General features: G+C 33.6%; 1 non-coding gene across 1 annotated transcript; it reads left to right on the top strand.

Moving 5' to 3' along the window:
- Nucleotides 1-7479: 7479 nt before the first annotated feature.
- Nucleotides 7480-7611, top strand: LOC115832017. The gene has a single exon (XR_004027493.1). It is a non-coding gene; the product is annotated as a small nucleolar RNA SNORA72 (small nucleolar RNA).
- Nucleotides 7612-8226: the final 615 nt, after the last annotated feature.

The following is an 8226-nucleotide window of genomic DNA, read 5'->3' as shown; positions in this document are numbered from 1 at the left end:
TGCTTAAAGTGTGTCCTGGGCCCTTTTCAATTCTTATAATAAAATGTCAGAAAAGAGAAATGATTAAAGGCCAAACTTTTAATCAAAAAGGAAGCAAGAGTTAAAAATTTGGAAAATTCTCAGCCTGCTCATGTTGCAAGGAATGATAAAATATGTTCAGGAGAGAATAAAGGTAGAGACAAGTGATTTTCCTAAGATTAGTCTGGATTTGCTGTCTCAAGAGTAGCCAGGGGCTACTCATCTAGACAATAGAGAAATAATCCTGAGGGCATTGTGTAAATTACTGGAGTTACCACCTCCCGTCATAAGTCCAGAGTGCAAGAAACTGGAGGTTGAAGCATTTCAAGGCTCTGTTCCATGAATTTTAGCATAGTGCTCCTTGGCTGCCCTAGGTGTGGCTCCAGTGGGTTCAGGTGCAGTGTGGACTGAGTTGGCTACCTCTCCGGAGGGCACAAACACTCAACATTGGCAGTGCCCACTGTGTGCCATCTCATCTTCCCAAGAGCACAGAGTGCATGAACTGTTGAGATGTGCCTATCTCCATCTAGACTTTGAAGAACAAGGCTGCCTGGATCCTGGTGCCCAACCCCTATCCTATATTTCCAGAAAGCAGGACATTGAATAAAAGAAGATTATTTTTGACCCTTAAGATTTAATTTTGTTTGCCCTGTTTGGTTTCACACTTGCTTGGGACTTGTTACCTCTGTCATCTTTCCTATTGCTCTCTTTTGGAATCAGAATGTATATCCTAAGCCAGTACCAACACTGTACTTTGGAAGAACATAACCTGTTTATTTTATAAACTCACCACTAGGGAGTTTCACCCATATCTAGTTTAGATAATATTTTCATGTAACTTTGGACTTCAGACTTGAGTTGATGTTGGAACATGTTAAGACTTCTGAGGCTATTGGGATGGAATGAATGTGTTTTACAAGCAAGAAGGACATAAATTTTGTGGAGGTGGGGTAGAATGGTATGATCTGAATGTTTTGTCCCCCCCAAATTTTCTATGTTGAAAATCTAATCATCGATGTGATGGTATTCAAAGCTGGGGCTTCTGAATGGTGATTAGATTATGACAGTAGTGCTTTCATTAATGGAACCAGTATCCTTATAAAAGAAACACCAGAAAGCTGTCTTTCCCCTTTCAATACACACAGTGTATTGAACACAGGGAGAAGCTATCTATGAAAAGCTATCTATGTCCCTCGTCAGACACCAAAACTTTTGGCAACTTGATCTTAGACTTTCCATTCTCTACACCTATGGAAAATAAGTTCCTTTTGTTTAAAAGCTACACAGGTTATATAATTTTGTTATAGCAGCCTGAACTTACTAAAACTCTTCCAAAACAGAAAGCACCAGGTCCAGATAAGTTCACTGGTGAATTCTACCATACATTCAAGGAAGAAATTTTATCAGTTAAAAATGGATCTCTTTAAGAAGACAGAAGCAAAGAGAATACCTCTTACTCATTCTATAAGTCCAGCATCATGCTAATATTAAAACCAGACAAATGCATTACAATAATTAAAAAGAGTTTAATTACTTTCACAAGCATAGTTGCAAAAATCCTCAACAAAATACTAGCAAACAAAGTCCAACATTGTATGAAAACAATTGTACACCAAAACCAGGAGGGAATTTTCTCAGGAATGCACAGCTAATTCAACTTTTAAAAATAAATTAATATAATTCATCACATAATCAGGCTGAAGAAGAAAAGTCACATGATTATATCAATAGATGCAGAAAAAGCATTTCACAAAATCCAATACCCATTTATGATAAAAATCTCCCTGCAAAATAGAATGCCAGGAAACTTCACCACCTTGATCTAAAAGCTGCTTTTTTATTGAGATTGAGAACAAGGCGAAGATTCCAGTATGGTCACGATGCCATTTCTTTCCATTCTGATCTTCAGATTCAATGTAGTCTCAATCAAAATGCCAGACAGTTATTTTTTTTAGCTATTAGCAAATTGATTCTAGAGTTCATATAAAGACGCACAAGATCCAGAATAGCCAAAACAATATTGAAGAAGAACAACAAATTTGAAGAACTGACACTACTCAAGTTTAAGATTAACTATAAAACTATAATAAGAGAAACAGTGTGGTATTGGCAAAAAAAAATCTACAAATAGAATAGAGAGCTCAGAAATAGACCCACATAAATATGATCAACTGAACTTTTAAAAAGGAGCAAAGAAAATACAATGGAGAAAAAATTGTCTCTTTAATAAATGGTACGAGAACAACTGGACATTCACATGGAAAATGGGCTCTTCACAAAAGTTAACTGAAAATGGATCATAAACCTAAATGTAAAATGCAAAACTATAAAACTCCTACAAAATAACAGAAGAGAAGATCTTGATGACCTTGGGTTTGGCAATGAGATTTCAGTTATGAAATTAAAGGCACAATCCCTGAAGAAAGTCAAATTCTCTCCCTTTGCACACTCTATACCTAGAAAACCCCATAGACTCTACCAAAAGGCTGCTAGAACTGCAAAACGACTTCAGTAAAGTTTCAGGAAACAAAGTCAATGTACAAAAATCAGTAGCATTTCTATGCATCAGAAATGACCAAGCTGATAGCCAAATCAAGAATACAATCCCATTTACAATAGCCAAAATAAGAATAAAATACCTTTAAATACAGCTCACCAAGGAGGTGAGAGACCTTTACAATAGGAATTACAAAACACTGCTGAAAGAAGTAAGAGACGACAAAAACAAATGGAAGAACATTTCATGCTCATGGATGGAAAGAATCAATATTGTTAAAATGGTCATACTGCCCAAAGCAATTTACAGATTCAATACTATTCCAGTCAAATTATCAACATTATTTTTCACAGAATTGAGAAAAGCTATTCTAAAATTCATATAGAACCAAAAAAGAACCAGAATAACCAAAGCAATACTGAGCAAAAAGAACAAAGCCAGAGATATCACACTACCCGACTTCAAACTATACTACAGGGCTACAGCAACCAAAACAGCATAAATCTGGTACAAAAACAGACACAGAGATCAATGAAACAGGATAGAGAACCCAGAAATAAAGCTGTACATCTACAACCACCAGATCTTTGACAAAGTCAACAATAACAAACAATAGGGAAAGGACTCCCTATTCAAAACATGGTGCTGGGATAACTGGCTAGCCATATACAGAAGAATGAAACTGGACCCTTTCCTTTCACCAAATACAAAAATTAACTCAAGATGGATTAAAGACTTAAATGAAAGACCAAGAACAGATGGTCGCAAGGTTACAGAGGAGAAGGAACACGTACACTGCTGGTGGAAATTTAAATTAGCTTAGCCACTGTGGAAAGCAGTTTAAAGATTTCTCAAAGAACTTAAAAAATTACCATTTTATCCAGCAGTTTTACTGCTGCATATATACCCAAAGAAAAATAAATTGTTCTACCAAAAAGACACATGCACTAATATGTTCATTGCAGCATTATTCACAATAGCAAAAAGAGATTCAACTAAAGTACTCATCAATGATGGACTGAATAAAGAAAATGTGAAATATACATACATACGTACACACACACACACACACACACGCACACACATACACTAAGCAGCCATAAAAAAAACCAAAATTATTTTCTTTGCAGAAATATGAATGCAGCTGGAGGCCATTATCCTAAGCAAACTAATGCAGGTGTGGAAAACCAAATACCACGTTCTCACTCACAAGCAGGAGCTAAACATTGAGTACACATGGACACAAAGATGGAAACAATATACACTGGGGACTGCTTGAGAAGCGAGAATGAGAAGGGGGTATGGGTTGGAAGGCTACCTATAGGGTACTATGCTCACTAGCTGTGTAATGAGATCACTTGTACACCAAGCCCTAGCAACATACAATTTACCCTTGTAACAAACCTGCATGTGTTCCTCTGGATCCTAAAAGTAGAAGAAAAAAATTCAGAAAAAAACAAATAATTGATAAGTTGGACTTAACTATAGTTAATTTTATTTCCCATGCATGAAACGCTCTCAAGAGAGTGAACAGACAAGCCCCATACTGGGGGAAAATATTTGAAAAAGACATAGTTGATAAAGGACTATTATTCAAAATATACAAAGAGCACTTAAACTTCAACAATAAGAAAACAAACAAAAAAAAACAACTTAAAAATAGGCCAAAGACTTAGCAGACCCTACCAAACAAGATATGCAGATGGAAAATAAGCATATGAAAACATGCTCCACATCAAATATCATAAGGGAAATGCAAATTAAAACAATGAGATACCACTACATACTTATTCGAACGGCCAGATTCAAAGCACTGACAACACCAAATGCTGATGAGGATGTGAAGTGACAGGACTCTAATTTATTACTGTTAGAAATGGAAAATGGTACAGTCACTTTGAAAGGCAGTTTGATGTTTTGTTTTCTTTTTAAATATAACTAAGCATACTTTTATGATTCAGCAATCATGCTTCCAAAGGAGTTGGAATTTACCCAAAAGAGTAAAAATCTTATGTGCACAGGTGTTTACATCATCATTAATCATAATTGCCAAAACTTGGAAGGAACCACAATGTCCCTCTTTAGTTCAATGGATAAATAATCTATAATACATCCAGAAAATGGAACATTATTCTACAATAAAAGAAATGGGTTATCAAACCATGAAAAGACATGGTGATTACTTAAATGCCTGCTACTACGTGAAATAAGGAGACCTAAAAAGGCTACGTACTGTAGAATTCCAACTATATGATATTGTTGAAAAGGCAAATGTATAGAGACAGTAAAATGATCAGTGGTTGCCAAGGCATACAGAGGAGGGAGGGATGAATAGGCAGAGTATGGAAGATTATTAGGGCTGTGAAACTACCACAATAATACTATAATTATGGATTTGTATCATTATACATTTGTCCAAACTCATAGAACAAACAACAGCAAGAGTGAACCTTCATATAAACTATGGACTTTGCGGGATAATGATGTGTCAATGTAGGTTTATCAATAATGTATCACTTTGGTGTGGGATGGTCATAATGGGAGAGGCTACGAATGTGTAGGGGCAGGAAGTATATGAGAAATCTCTATACCTTCCTCTCAATTTTGCTGTGAACCTAAAACTACTCTACACAACAACAACAAAACCTTTTTAAAAAAGACATAGAACATTTCATCACCCTATACATATTTTTGCACTCCTTTTCAATACATGCCACCACTGCTACCCTCATCCTTGCTTGCCTAGAGGTAATCTCTATTCTGATTTCTATAAACTTTAATTAGTTTATGTTGTTGTTGAACTTTATATAAATGAAATCATATAGTGCAAAAAGAAGATGCTTGCCTAATCCATAGTTACAAAAATTTTCTCATATGATACCTTTCAGAAGTTTTACTTTAGTTTTAAAATTTAGATCTTTGGTTTATTTTGAGTTAATTTTTGCATTGTGCAAGTTATGAAACATTTGTTTTATTATTGCTGTATGTGAATATCTAATTGTTTTATTATTTGTTGAAAAGTTTATCCTTTCTTTACTGAATTGATTTAGCATTTTTCTAGAATGCTAAACAATTAATTGACTTTATGCATGAGTCTACTTCTTGTCATATAATTTTATTCTATTGACCTATTTTTGTATCTCTTAATGCAGCACTATATTACCACAGTTTCATAATAGCAGGTCTTGAAATCAGATAGTATAAGTTCTCTAATTTGTTTCTTCTTTTTCCAGTATATTTTGACTATTGACATCTTAACAATATTACAGTTTTTGATTCAGGAACCTGGCAAAACTCACCAATAATTTTAGTATTCCTTCATTTCTCTTAGTAATATTTTTGTACGTTAGTGGTTGCTTTAGTGTTTATAGTATACATATTTAATTCAACACAATCTATTTTCAGTTGATATTACACTATTTCACATATAGTATAAGAACCTAACAACTAAATATTTCAATTTTTCCTCTCTCAGCCTTTGTGTTATTGTCATACAATTTATTTCGCATATGTTATAAACACCACAATATATTGTAAAAAATTATTTACACTGTAAGTTATCTTTCAAAGGCACTAAAATAATAATAAAAAAAACTTTTTTGTATTTACCGACATACCTACCGTTTCCAGTGTTCTTTAATCCTTTTGTGGATCCAGATTTCCATCTGGTGTCATTTTCCTTCTCTTTGAAGGACTTTCTTAATATTTGCTTGTTTTAGACATCTGATGGTGATGAATTATTTAAGATTTTATATGTCTTTTCAAAGTCTATTTCATCTTGGTTTTCAAGGATGATTTTATTAGGTATAGAATTTTGGATCCACAGGTTTCTTTTTTTTTTCATGTTTTGTTTTATTTTGTCTCCTCTTTTTATACTTTAAAGATATTGTTCTACTGTTTTCTGGATAGTCTTTTCTCCCAAAAGAAATCTGCTGTCATTATTTTCATGTCTTCTGTATTTTCTGTGTCTTTTTTGTCTAGTCGCTTTTAGGGCTGGCTTGCTTTCTTTTTCTCTCTCTCTCTCTTTCTCCTTTCTTTTCTTTCCTATCTCTTTTTTCATCTACCTATATATCTTTTTTCACCTATCATTACTAATTAGAGTGATTTTTTTTGGCTATGGCTTTCTAAACTGTGTAAGTATTCTTAATTAAAATCTTAACTCTTTTTAATTTAGGCCAATGATTGCATATATTTTTCCCCAAAGTCTTAACCAAAGCAGGAAAAAAAAACACCCCTATTAAAATTTGCTGTCTTATTTGTTCGTTTGTTTTATTGGTGTGTGTGTGTGCGTGTGTGTGTGTGTGTGTGTGTGTGTATTTCTAGCCTATGTTTGTACTGGAGATGTAGTAGCTTAAAGATGTTGGATGTATGTGAGGATTCTGTCCGTCCATCACGACCTTTTCCTCCTTTCTCTAGGTGATGATTAGTACTCACAGTTTTGGGTTTCTGGTATCATCAAGTATCTATAGAACAGATGTGGCTTCAGTTCTTGCTTATCACTTTGGTGTCAGCTTTCTTTTTGTTTTGGCCCTCTTTGGATTTTCCTTTAACCTCTTGAGAGCTCTCCTATGCATTTAAAGATATAGTTGTCAAAATTTATTCAGCATTCCTAGGTGTTTAATACTGCATAGTTTTTCAGAACATCAAGGCTGTCATATTGCCAGAACAATTCTAAGTAACAGTTTTAAAGATATCATTTACATTATTCACTTCAATGTAATTGTTATTATTTTTATCATGAATCTAAAGAACAAAAACTGTCTAGAACTTATCCTGGTTATAAACTGTTCTTCACAAAGCATTAGTGAAATTGATGTATCTCAATTTAGGTGATACCAAATAATTATTTTTATTGATATTCTTTCCCACCAATTGAATTAAGCATTTCTTCTGACATTAGTATCCTGTCTTGTATCAATAAATGTTTGGTTGTTTTTCTAACATTCGTTGAGTTATCATATTTTCTGTGAATATTCTCAATGTTCTGATTATGTGAGAGTCAGGACAGGCTAAACATTTGCTACATTAAGACCATGCATATGTACCCAGATGTAGCCCATTCCCTAGCTCTGGTCTTATAAATGCTGGTGATAAACCAGACAAATGAAAAAAAATGTTATATTTTTAAAATGTTTCTTGTGATGACATGCAGTATCTTAGATAAAAAATAAAATAACCAATAATGAATATCTGAGCAACATGTTAAAATGAATGTCTAAGACACAGTTGATACTAATTAAGAAATTAGGAAGTTAATTGCTTAGAATAATATTGGTTATCCTAGAAAATACATTTTCAACAGAAGCCAAATTTGGCAATACCAATTTTGAAGTATTCACAGGACATGACATGGTTTAACATTATAATCATTTACCTTAACACCCTTTGTACTAATTTATATTTCATTAGCAACATTGTCTTTGTATTTTGACTTCCCAAGTAATTTCTTGCAAAGTAAATAAGTTGGCCAGTAAAACTGTTAAGTATTGTCTACCTAGCAGTTATATTTCTTTTTGTAAGTTATTAAATTAGCATTCAATTTTACATCAGTTCTATGAGTTTGGCTAATATGAGACAATATGAAAAAGATTGAAAAATTAAAAATCCTGAAATACTGTGAACAAACATACTCTGGATGCTATATATATGTCACCAATTTGTCAGCTACTCCCTAGATGACCCCTTTGCCTTAGTTATATAAGCAGTTATTC

The sequence above is a fragment of the Nomascus leucogenys genome, chromosome 20, assembly GCF_006542625.1.
Source record: "Nomascus leucogenys isolate Asia chromosome 20, Asia_NLE_v1, whole genome shotgun sequence".
Taxonomy (NCBI): Eukaryota; Metazoa; Chordata; class Mammalia; order Primates; family Hylobatidae; genus Nomascus; species Nomascus leucogenys.
The sequence above is the reverse complement of the archived record's forward strand: the minus strand, read 5'-3'. Positions and strand labels throughout refer to the sequence as shown.